Source organism: Cibotium barometz, chromosome 19 (genome assembly GCF_041138505.1).
Source record: "Cibotium barometz isolate CiBa-2024 chromosome 19, ASM4113850v1, whole genome shotgun sequence".
Taxonomy (NCBI): Eukaryota; Viridiplantae; Streptophyta; class Polypodiopsida; order Cyatheales; family Cibotiaceae; genus Cibotium; species Cibotium barometz.
In genome coordinates this window covers 36,498,529-36,511,674 of record NC_141064.1, presented here as the reverse complement: position 1 = coordinate 36,511,674, position 13,146 = coordinate 36,498,529, and positions in this window count along the sequence as shown.

The following is a 13,146-nucleotide window of genomic DNA, read 5'->3' as shown; positions in this document are numbered from 1 at the left end:
ATGCCAAGATTCTTCCTTCATGGTGAAGATTGAAGCTTTTCATCATCATCATCATCATCATCATCATGATCCTCATCTAAGTCATCATCATTATGGTCATCATCATCATTATTGTTAACTTCCTAATCTTCTTAATCATCATCAGGGGATTCTAGGTTTGATCCCCAATAGGATTGCCAAAATGAAAAAGGTGGCTTTCTTACTTGCCAAAATGAAAAAGGTGGCTTCATTACTATGGTCTGAATAGCAAAGCTATTCACCAAGTTCTAGTTAGTACCTACACTGCTCAGGTTGTTAGCACATCACTGAAGTAATCCAATGAAGTACCTACACTGCTCAGGTTGTTAGCACATCACTGAAGTAAACCAATGAAGTACAAATATAGATGTATGCCAAACTTGTTGGGTGTTGGACTCACACACTCACACACACAAACCTGCACATTAGGGTTAGGTGCAGGGTTGAGAAGCTCACACACAGAAAATGAGAGAGAGAGAGAGAGAGCCAAAAGTGTGGTATCCACAAAATGCAAGTCAACTCTTGCATGTGTGCCACATCCATATAATATAGAAGTACAAAATATTATATGTTAAGAGTGTCCTTTCACACTTGATGTCCAAGGGGAAAAACCACATGGGAAAAAGTGCCCTTGGTTAAGCCCTGTTCACACATAGCACTACCATAAGTGAGCATATGCCTACAAATTCCCCTGTAAGTAGTGGAAGTGTGAACCTGTACAAGGTAGCAGATCACTCTCTGTATGAGAGTAAGCCCAAAGCTTTGCGGAAAGCTTCAAACTTTTCTCGAGGTAAAGCCTTTGTGAATAGATCTACAACATTATCCTGTGTAGGGCAATAAGATAAACTGATCTCCCCTGCATGTAGCCTCTCTCTGACATAGTGATAATGAATCTCTATGTGCTTGGTACGTGCATGAAATACTGGATTTCATGCCACGGTCATAGCACTCTGGCTATCAGTGAGAATGGTGGTGGGTGTCTGCTGACACTCACGAAGATTAGCCAATAGTCTCCTCAACCATACACAATCTACTGTAGCTGTAAAGACTGCCCTGTACTCAGCTTCACAAGTAGATGTAGCAACAGTGGGTTGCTTTTTACTCAACCAAGATATGCATGAGCTGCCAAGAAAAAAACAATTCCCACTGGTGGATTGCCTGGTATCATAATCACCAGCCCAATCTGAATCACTGTATGCATAAAGCTGTAAGCTACCCCCCTGGGATAGTACAAACCAAGATCCAGGGTACCCTTAAGATATCGAAAAATGCGTTTGACTGCTTGCCAATGCTTTGTGCCTGGGCTGTGCATGAATTTGCTCAACAAAGACACCCCAAAAGATATGTCTGGCCTCGTGTTACACAAGTAAATGAGGCATCCCACTGCCTGGCTATAAAGGCCGGCCTCAAAAGGCTCTCCAATATCATGCATAGTAAGCCGTACACCTGGTTCTACCGGAGTAGAAATGGGCTTACATTCATCCATGTGAAACCTTTTTAGCAAACTTTTTATGTACTTAGTTTGCTGCATAACAATGCCATCATCTGTATGCATAAACTGTATGCCGAGATAGTAGTGTAAAGGCCCCAAATCTGACATATCAAATTCAGCTTTCAAATCAGCTTTGAAATCTGAAATTTGTGCTTTGCTTGTACCTGTAATGAGCATGTGATCTACATACAAGATGACTATGAGAATATCGGCATCGGTTTTCTTCACATACAATGTGCTTTCAGCTGGACTATTCTCATAACCTTGGCTGGTTAGATGAGCATGTATCTTATCATACCAAGCTCTTGGAGCTTGCTTTAACCCATACAATGCTTTGTGCAACCTGCATACTTTATGTTCCTCACCAGGAACTACAAAACCAATGGGCTGATTTACATATACTTCCTCCAGCTTATACAAGCCTTTGTATCGTGTTCCAGAAGTGACTATTTCATAACCCTTTGATGGGTCTTTTACCAAACACTTTCCATCTTCAAATTCAACCTTTAAACCTTGGTCGTTTATGGCTGAGACGGACAGCAGATTTTTCTTTATTCCTGGAACATACAATACATTTTTCATACATATATTGGCACCATTGGCTGCAATAAGTATGACATTACCAATTCCCTTTACTGGATATGTGGTATGATCTGCACATGATACAGTGCGGCCATTTGAAGCATAAACCAAGTGCTGAAATACATCTTTGCATGAAGTGATGTGGCTCGAAGCACCACTATCAAAATACCACGATGCATTCTGTCTGTCAGATGCAATGCAAGACATATCAGTGTTCGAAGCACTTGGTGTGTCACTAGTGCATGTGACCAAAAAAGTGTACTCTTCCTAGATTACATTAGCTGATTGCTTTGCTTTGTCATCCGAAGAGTCTGCTACTGCATTGCCTGCTTCTTTCTTTTTCTCTTTTGCAATCTGCTTCCTACGTTCACTGATGTAGTGTCCAGGCTTATGGCAGTAGTGACATTTGCCCTGCTTTTTGGGCTTGTTTGCATCCCCTTTGTCAGACTTTTCACCACTAGAAGAGGGCTGTCCATGACCAGCCTTGCTAGACTGTTGTCCCCCATGCTTAAAGCTCTTTGCTTTACCCTTATCCTTGGCTGTAAATGCCTTTTCTCCACCACGGTTGCTCGATATGTTTGCTCTTGTTTGCTCTTCCTGCAAGAGTAAACCCACGAGCTCTTCAAAAGTGACGGGATCACCACCTCCTCTCATCGAGAGGTTGAGAGAGGTGTGAAAGCCCAAGTATGAAGGTGGTAAAGAATGAAGAGTGTTGGTGACCATCTGTCTGTCTGGGATAACCTCTTTCACTTTGGTGAGATGATCTGCCATGGAGTCACCCTCATCCATAGAAAGAAGATCCAATTGCCTCTTCAAGTAGGCAACTCTTGCCTTGTTGCGTACCTGATACATTGCTTCCAATGTGTCCCATGCAAGCTTCGATGTCTTGCATGAACGAATGTGCGGAATAATAGTCCTTTTCACTGAAAGGGCTATCAATGACATGGCCTGTGCATCTCTAGAGTCCCATCTTTTCTGCTCTTGTGTGGGAGCAGGATCTACATCAAGAGCTCTTTGAGCACCTCCCCTGGCTGAATGGTATGTGGGCGTGTGTCATCACCACACACGATGCCCCAAAGCCCTTTGGCTACCAGCAAATTACGGATCATAAAACTCCAGAGGGAGTAATTAGATCCATCCAGCTTGTCCTCCTGGGTGAGCACACCAAATACATATGTAGCATTCTGTGCCATGTCAACAAAATATATCTGCAAGCAAACCAAGCACCAATGTGCACTGCCAGGCAACCAAATGTCCTGTGCAAATGTATGCCTGCAAACCAAAGCAAGTGTAAACCTGCACCAAATTGTCCAATTATTCTCAATGTGTATACATACGCGACAAATCGCAGCTGTAATGCCCAATTACATGCTCCAATCAGAAAATCCCCAATTTTTATGCACTCCAATCGCTTCAATGTGCATCTAATTGGCCAATTTCCACAAAAACCCCAAATTTCTGCAAATGTATGAGCTTCAATTTGCCAATTTTGACCTCAATTTTGAAAACCCCCAAATTTCATCTGCAATTTTCTTTTCAATCTGATTGCACAGTATTTATTGTCTGCAAAATCGGCATATGACATGCACTGCAATGGCTGCAGATTTTGTATTTGGGTTTGATAAAAAAATTTGATAGAGAAATACCTTCAGGCTTGCAGAGTGTAGGCTGGGAGCACACAGTCAAGTGGCCTGCTAGGCACACGGAGGCAGCTGGACGGCGGATGGCTGAAGGCATGCTGTGTTGGCCAGGCGAGCTGGTGGCGGGCAGCAGTGGAGCCGGAGTCGCTTGCGATGAGCTAGGCGAAGGCGGCGAACAAAGATCACGAGGCAGTCGTGGGTAGCGCTGGGAGCGAACAGATTTGATGATGCGCTGGCGTCGAACAAAGGCCACGGGGTAGCGCGCACGGAGGCCGGAGCAAACGGCGAGTACTGGGTAGACGGCCTAACGAGAGACCAGCACTGGAGTCGCTAGCGAACGCGAATGGCCTGTAAAACGGGCGACGGTGAGGTGAGGACGGCAGGAGCGACGGAGCGCAGGGCACTGCTGGGCACAGTGGTGTCGGACGCGCTGGCTCGAACGGAGCAGATGACGTGGGCGCCGTGGGTAACGAAACAGAAACGACGAGTTTGAGATAGAGCATACGCGAGCGCCGTGGAAACGGAACTGATATGACCACCTGCCTCTGGCCGACACGGCGCCCAGATGCGTGACGGAGCTGGGCGGCGCTGGTGGTGGGTCGTTGGCTGCCTGCAGGGCGGTGCCGCCCGCGAGGCTGGGCGGAGGTGGTGGGCTCCCCACTAGTGCCGCTCGAAACTGGTGGCCGGACGGCTGAGCTCCGACGGATGGAAACACAGCGGCGACGGAATCCGACGGACGAAAAAACGCAGGCGACAGAATTTGGCAGCCTGTGGACGGAATTTCACAAAAAATTTTCCAGCAGCAGTTTTCCAAGGCCAACTCCCAGCTCGAATACCAAATGTTGGGTGTTGCACTCACACACTCACACACACAAACCTGCACATTAGGGTTAGGTGCAGGGTTGAGAAGCTCACACACAGAAAATGAGAGAGAGAGAGAGAGAGAGAGCCAAAAGTGTGGTATCCACAAAATGCAACTCAACTCTTGCATGTGTGCCACATCCATATAATATAGAAGTACAAAATATTATATGTTAAGAGTGTCCTTTCACACTTGATGTCCAAGGGGAAAAACCACATGGGAAAAAGTGCCCTTGGTTAAGCCCTGTTTACACATAGCACCACCATAAGTGAGCATATGCCTACAAAACTTAGATACCAAAAAATGAAGAATGAGCAGAAATGATAACCAAGTGTATTAGCAAATCAAAAGTACAAGGGCAGAGTATGACTATTGAGAAGTGTTAAAATAGTCCTCAAACACATTAGAGAATGTGAAAACACCAGAGTTTCTCTTTAGGCTTGTACAAGGCAAAAGGTCGGCAACATTTTCTTTTGTATAGGAAGAACACAAAGTAAGAGCACAACATTTTATATTACTGACATTTAAAGAAAGAACAAAAATATCTTTTATTCATGACAAAAAATCAATAAACATTTAAAAAAATCCCCTTCTTCACATTCAAATAGAAACTAGACCAAAATGAGAAACACTTCATTGAATCCAAAAAACATACAAGAATCAAAATACTAAATGCCTTTTAGTAATTTAACAAAAAATTGCTAAAAAATGCTAAGATTGCCTCCTACAAATCTATTGGCTTCAATAGATGATCTTGTCCAAGAATGAAACAAAAATCCCATTCTCGAAGTGTTGGTTGATGCATGATCATGTGTTGGTGTTGATGTTATCCAAAGACATGCAAATAGACAAAATACATATGTTTGCATGCCAAAAAAGGTTTCTTGTTCTCTTCTCTCTTTTGAAAATCAGGACAAGTGCAATAAGGCTCTGCTTTGATATGAACTTCATAGTACCCTTTTGTTAGAAGATGAAATTTGACATGCTCATTTGGTGTAACACATGTCTCCTCCATTAGTACTGCATTCAACTCAAGGGCCAAAGCTATATTTTTTTCTGCCTCTTTTGATATTCCATGTCACCACTTCTTGCTTCTCTTGCTACATGGAGGAGTAATTTCATCCATGCCTAAAACTCCATGATTTGGATAAGACCTTTGAATCAATGGTGATTAACAAGCCATATGCAGAATAAAACCATCTGCTTGAAGTGTGTTCACTTCAACACTTGTAAAGTTTGTCTGTTTGGAAATTGGCCATACCGTGGGTAATTGAGGTACAATCCTCACTTGCTTATCCACATTCCATGTGTGCTAATCATCATGATTGAAAAACCACATCCACTGAGATATTTGTTCTCCATTGTATTCCCTTATTGGCTGACCAAAAATAGGGTGCAACTTCTCCTAAGAACGTGCTCTCTATGTAGGAAGGACATTTTTTCCTATCTATCACCTCAAAACATTTACGCTTGCAATGGACTGGCATTCTTCTGATCTCCCACATTGTTTTTTGCACATTCTCCTCATTTATATATTGCTCATCCATGTCATTTTCTTTGTTTCTTTCCTAAGACTAGTCATGATGGTTTATCATCAAATGTTCGATGAATTTCATCCACTTGTTGCTCACCATCCCGTTCAATTTTTAAATGTCTTTCTTCAAAATTGATATGTCTTAGTCATCCTCTAATCTTGTGTTGTTTTGACTCCATCACATACCTTTGCTTGTGTGAGCCTTTTCTTTTGATGCATCTTTTGATGCACTGTCTCCCTTTCTCCATGAAGAATAGGCTCTTCAAACAATGGAGTTCCTGCAAAAACAACAGTTTGCATTACATGGGCAACCATAGTTGGCGTTGGAGTTCTTCCCAATTGATACTCTATGTAGTAATGTATCCATATCTAGACCCCGTTTTGAAATAGCAACCGGTCTCAAAACCTAGGTACTTTGCACGTTGCATATAAGAATTGATTACATCTGTAACACAAGCATCAAATACCGATATTTTTTTGCACCTCCTTATCTGCTAACCAACTAGCATGCACACTCTCTGAAAGATTTGTGTTGTGTATTTTTGCTCTTTCCCATGGACTATAGGATGCCTCACCATACATCACAAAGCACACAATGTTTAAAAAAAAAACTTTTACATATAGGTAGTACAATGACTTAAACAAAGCAATTTTACCTCATGTAAACTTCCCCAATGGAGAATTATTTCTTCCCACCATGTAAACCACTGCCTTAGAGCTTTTATATTCTCTTTCAAAACACTACCTTTACCCCACCAATCCTTGATAAAGATGGTTTGCTTTGTTGCAGTCTTGGGTGTCTAAGCAAGTCTCTGTGCTTCGTCAAGATGTGTGTCTGTGTGTTCAGGAAGCATCAATTTTTTAGTGTGCTTCTATAGACTCTGTTCCCAATGAAAGAGACAAGAATGTTCTCGACCTTGTAACACATTGTCAGGACCTCCATTGTACACAATTCATATTGTAATCCAACTAGAAAAAACCTTGTCTCACAGCTCCCATAAACCCTACAAAGTTAGCTTTTGCAAGAAATCCTTCTTCATGCATAATATTGTTAAACTTTTCCCAAAATAAAATTTATGCTTTTGCATCTTCCTCTTTTGTTTCACATATAGAAATTACCATCAAGCTTTTTAAACCACATCATTTTTAGCACAAGCTCATCTGATGCCCACGTTTGGAGAAAAGAAGACCTTAACAACATCAAATCAGGACAAGATCATACACATATATTCTTTGCATATTGGTTCATAGGCCTATCAAGTATAAAACCAATCCGGATTCAATAGCTATGCAAACAGGCTAGTAAACATGTAAAAAATTGGGATTTTCAACAAAATCCAGGGCCCCCTATTAGGTACCCACATTTGCTCCAAAAGGGGTGTTGTGACCATTATCAAGCAACACCCTCTGGTATGTGTGCTAGTGGTACCTTGGATTAAGTGCATATCAAGTTTTGGCTCAGTTTGACATCTTCTGGTATGTTTTCACCCTAATTCAATCTGGTCTCAGACTTGCTTTATCCCTGTGGTAAAATCATAGAAAACACATCATTAAACTGCCTAAAATGACTCAGTCAAATGATATTTGAATTAGTCAAGCTCTTGGATATGGGTTTACAACCTCTATCCAAAGACTCCTATGAAGTCTCGGTCCATTTGGCAATACATGGCCTGACCTCTCTTTCTTAAGCCCTATTCACACACTCATATTTGTCAATATGGGCTGTCCCTAAAGGCTATGTAGTCTGGGTACTGACCCAAAAGTTGTTAGAATTCAATAAAATTTCACAAGCACCCTATGAATAGTGTCTTGCAGCCTTACACCAAGTTTGGTGAAAGTTAAAGCTGCAGACAGTCTATTTTTAGCATGTGGCTGGCATTAGACCCAAACGGTACCACCATTAAGGATGTCTATTTTTTGACAACCAATCTAAACTAAACTTTGTACATGGGTTTCAAATGACATAAAAACTCTATGATTCAAATATTAGGTCATTTGGCCCATAGGAACCTGCTAAAAATAGCTGAAGTTAAAATTTTACTTTTTGGGGCCAAAAACTACTATTTGGTTTGGAACACATTTGAATGACCTAACCATGTCAAACATGACCGGAAAGTTCAAATTGCATAACAAGGCACTGTTGGCAAATAGCTCTGCTTCTGACATGACTATTATGATGCCCATGTTTGCTTGTTTGAGGGCCTTAACCTACTCTGTTTGTAGCATGATTTCATTTGTAGCTTGTCAATGGCCTAGTCTACAAGCATATCAAATCTCAAATCATTCCGAGCAACTTAGCCACTCAAACGGAGCTGTCTAAAGTGCCACCTGGTAAAGGTTTAACAACATGGTTGGAAAGCTTGCTCTGATGCCCATGTTTTGCAAAAAATAGTCCTTTTGCCTGGACAAAGGTCAGCTGGTCTAGCACAGGGCTTTATTACATTGTCAAGCAAAGGCATATCAAATCTTGACCTATTTTGACATAGTTTGCACATCCAACGGACATAAAACAAACATCTGACCTGTAATCTATTGCCAGGTAGCTAGCAAGAAATACCGATGTCCACATTTGGAAGAAAAAGAGCCTTACTGACCCTAGATGACCATGCCACCTGGTTTGAGCCTAGTACACACAGTGGAGTAGCTATAGGTCAAGCCCCAGGTAAAACAGACATCTTCTACCTGCTAAAAATAGTAATACAGTGCTCGGTTAGCATTTAAGACAAATAATGCAAAGTGGCCTAGACTAATATTTCTATTGTCTGATAAATGAGTCAAATGCACTTCAAAATGAACATGCTCATGTACACAATATGTCTACTATACCCTTAATAGACATACAAAATCTGGACCCAAAACAACAACCTTAACAATGTTTTCTGATCAGGCCAATAGGGCACAAAACTCATATTTTCATTGTACGCCTACGCGTGATAGTACAATTTGCTATTTTGGATAGGCTTATGATTTCCAAAGGTCACAGATTTGGGATTTGAACTCCACTAGATAAGGGCTTTCCAAGCCTTAAATATCTTGAGCATCCGACAACTTGGTTAGAACAACTTAATTTAGCGGAATGCTAAATTTAGCCAAATTTTTGGAGATGATTAGGGTAAATAAAAAACTTCTTGAGCATAATTAGTGGCCCAATATTATTCCCAACTTTCAAGTTACTTTTGATGATTTTGCTGCTATTTTTGGTAATTTTTATGCTCTTTTTGCTTATTTTACAAAAGTTTCTCGCCATAATGTACAAAGAAGAGCAACTACTACTTGGGCTATATTTGCTTGGTACATCTTCATAAGGACCCAGCATTCATTCAATGGCTACTTTGAGCAAGTACAGGCCTAGGCAGGGGGAGAACAACTAGAGTTATTGCCAAAAATATATAGTTGTTGCTGTTCCACCCAAAAAAAAAACTAGGATCTCCACTAGGCAGGGGGAGGTTCCAACACTTGTCCAATAGAAACAAATCTCGGCCTACTATTTTTAGTAAATTATCAAGTCTAAGTCGCCAAGCCTAAAAATAGTAGGCATAAGAGTTCAAGTCCAGTGTCGCCAGTTGGTTTTTTTATCACACTGGCATAGTCTTTTCATTGAGTCACTAACTGGTTTTCTGGCCATTGGCATAGTCTAGCTCCATGCATCATCATTCAACTAAATATCTTTTCGCATGCTAGAAGGGTCGCCAATCTAGGTATTGGCATAAGAGTCAAAAAGTCGCCTAAGATTTTCTAATCTAAGGCATAGTCTTTTCAAGTGTCATGCGTCGGCATTTCTTTTGTATATTTGCTTCTTGGTGCATTTTATAAACATAAAACTCCTAAAAATTAAAAATTATAAAATAAAAAACAACCATAGCAACTACATACACGCACAATGCACTACACTTCTAGGATAGTTGCTTCGATTGCGAATGCCATTCAGGTACATTTTGGATGGGGGGATCTTGGCAGGATATTCCTGGCCCAAGGTATGACCCATCGCCTGGATTACCCTGCAAATGCTTCTCTTGCACAGCATGTTTTATTTTGAATTCCATGAAGCATTTAGATACTTGCATTTTTCAAGTGCGTGCATTAGGTACTCTTTATCGTTCTAACCCATACACATGTATAGCACTAGACCCGCGCTTTATCGACAAATCAACATGATGACATCCAGGCAGGGGGAGATGTTAACCACACTTACGATGGTTAACTAGGCGGTTGGCTTAGGCTGGCCCACCAATTAATTTTTTCAAGGCCGCCTCAAGCGTAGCAAGTGATTGACACCAATACATTAATTCATTTAAGTCATTTGTAATTTTTACGTCGCTCGAGCGGGTTTTTTCGCACTTCATTGAATAACTTATGGATTTTTTCCCGCTCTAAAGAGCTTGCACTGTGAAAACAAGGGATGACCAGGCTAAGTATAATGCCGACATCAATTTCACATGTAATCTATTAGGATTAGATACACAGATTCTCGAAAGTACAAGGTACTAGATGTAAAATATAAAATGCATTTCTAATATAAGAGAGTTCTTTATTTATGTGCAAGTGTATGAGTGTGAGTGATAGGCATCTTGCTATCCACTCCAACTGAGAAATGATTTGTAGAATGAAGAAAATGATGCCCCACAAAAGTTTGTGTTTGCAGAGCAGAGTCAATAATAGAAAGGTACCAAACTTTTCCCTTACATTTTTCATTCATAGCTTGATTAAAGAAAAACTCTTTAGCACTAATTAAGTTCTCACCCTATGTAGGTGCCCCAAAGGAAAGAGAAGACCATCACATGTAGGGAAAACATGCAGGGAAATCCAAAGAAGAGCCTATGTGTAGACTTTGGGGAATTGGTTAGAGCCCATTTTAGTGAACACTTCCAAGTTGTAATTTCCAAGAGGCTCCTGATAAACCTCTATGAACAACTTGTACATTGTAGGAAAGAATTCAGGCTTCACTATCTTGCACTAACTTTATTCCCTTTCTTTGGGGCCTCTGTGAAGACTTTCAACAAGTCTTGAGGTTTGAACATGCTTTCTCAAATGTGTCAGGGATCCTCCCCACTCAAACTTAGACCATGGACTTGATTTGACTACTCCTTTGTCATGCAAAATATATCTTTTTTCTCAAATGGCACATGAGGAGGGTGCCACTAAGGCATATGTACCTTGCACATGCATACACAACCAATAACAAGATGCATACACTATAGACATGCATGAATTCATCCATTATATAGACATGCATGAAACACTTGAGTGTCTTGAATCAAAATAATTAATGAAACACATGCAGAAAGAATACATGTAGAATAGTGGCTTGGAGACATGTATGAAACACATCAAGCAGAAAGAATACTTGTGCTGAGAGAAAGAGAGCATAACCCACTTGAAGGAGTGCTACTAGAGATGGTGTAGGGCACCTAGCAGCCTTGGGACACTTTTTTCTAGGAGGCGAGGTAGGTTCAGCTATTGCAGAAGATGGTGTAGGAGAGGTCGTTGGGGGTGGTGTAGGAGAGGTCACTAGAGATGGTGCATGAGAGGCCTTGCAACACTTTCCTATAGGAGGTAAGGCAGGTTCCTCCTTCAGCTCTTGTTTACTGGTGGAAGAGCCTTTCTTGATAGGCCTTGTTCTTGAGAGGAGGGCTAGATACATGTTTGCTTCTTGGCTTCTTCCTAGCAGGAGGAGAATAATTCCAACAATTCTGAGTTGCATGGCCCCACAAGTTGTTCAAGCAGTTATCTATGAAGGAGAAGAATAATGATGATTCAAAGTTGGGATTTCTTTCCAGATTCATGAGAACAATAACAATGATTCAAAGTGGGATTCTTTTCTTTAAAAATTCACAAGTTTTATTATGGAGAAAAATAATAGGCAAAAAATAAACCAAATGGTTACAACCACTTGTTAAAAGTGGTTTTAGCATCATCTTCAAACCACATCAAATTGTGGTAGTAAGTGTACCACCTAAACATGCATAGACCAAGTACCTTATCACAAATTTTGGATGCCTCCTTGGATGTCGTTTTGTGGATAGTGTAGTACTGATGTAGCAAACAAAGTAAGGGTGGTACAAACCCATCTATTATGCAAGAAGAATGATGTCATGTGCAAAGAAGAACTATAGCATGATTGAAAGAGAGGATCATGGCTTGTTGTATTTAGTGAACAAGCTCACGCACACGAACCACTAGGCACTATTGTACTTGGTTAGTAAGCCCTCTCTTACTACTCAAAAATTGGCAAGATGGATGCTCTTATTATGCAGGAATTCAAATTCACCATAATGCACACTCCAAGTAACCAAAATTTTGTGGCTCTATCCTCTGAAGTGAGTGAAACACAACCAATGAACTAGGTGTGTACCATACCTTAACTTCATCTAGGAAAAGATGCTATGATTTCGGGCCACTCCAATATGTTGTGGTGTTGGATGCTATTCTCTTCACTCAAGAATGCATTCAAAAAATATAGTTATCTTTGCCCTAACCACCAAAAGTCTGACCTCTGCTAATACAATGTGGACAAGCTCAGGCACTACACAACCCACTCTCTTTTCATGTGAACCACTAGGCACTCTCGTACTTGGTTAGTAAGCCCTCTCTTACTACTCAAAAATTGGCAAGATGGATGCTCTTATTATGCAGGAATTCAAATTCACCATAATGCACACTCCAAGTAACCAAAATTTTGTGGCTCTATCCTCTGAAGTGAGTGAAACACAACCAATGAACTAGGTGTGTACCATACCTTAACTTCATCTAGGAAAAGATGCTATGATTTTGGGCCACTCCAATATGTTGTGGTGTTGGATGCTATTCTCTTCACTGAAGAATGCATTCAAAAAATATAGTTATCTTTGCCCTAACCACCAAAAGTCTGACCTCTGCTAATACAATGTGGATAAGCTATGGTACATGAGTTTAAAATAAAATGCACTAGCTACTTACCAACAAGTATGGAGTCAGTTGTTCACCTAGATGTGGTAACTACCCTCTTGTTACCAAGTATGGTGTCAAATTAGTCACCTAA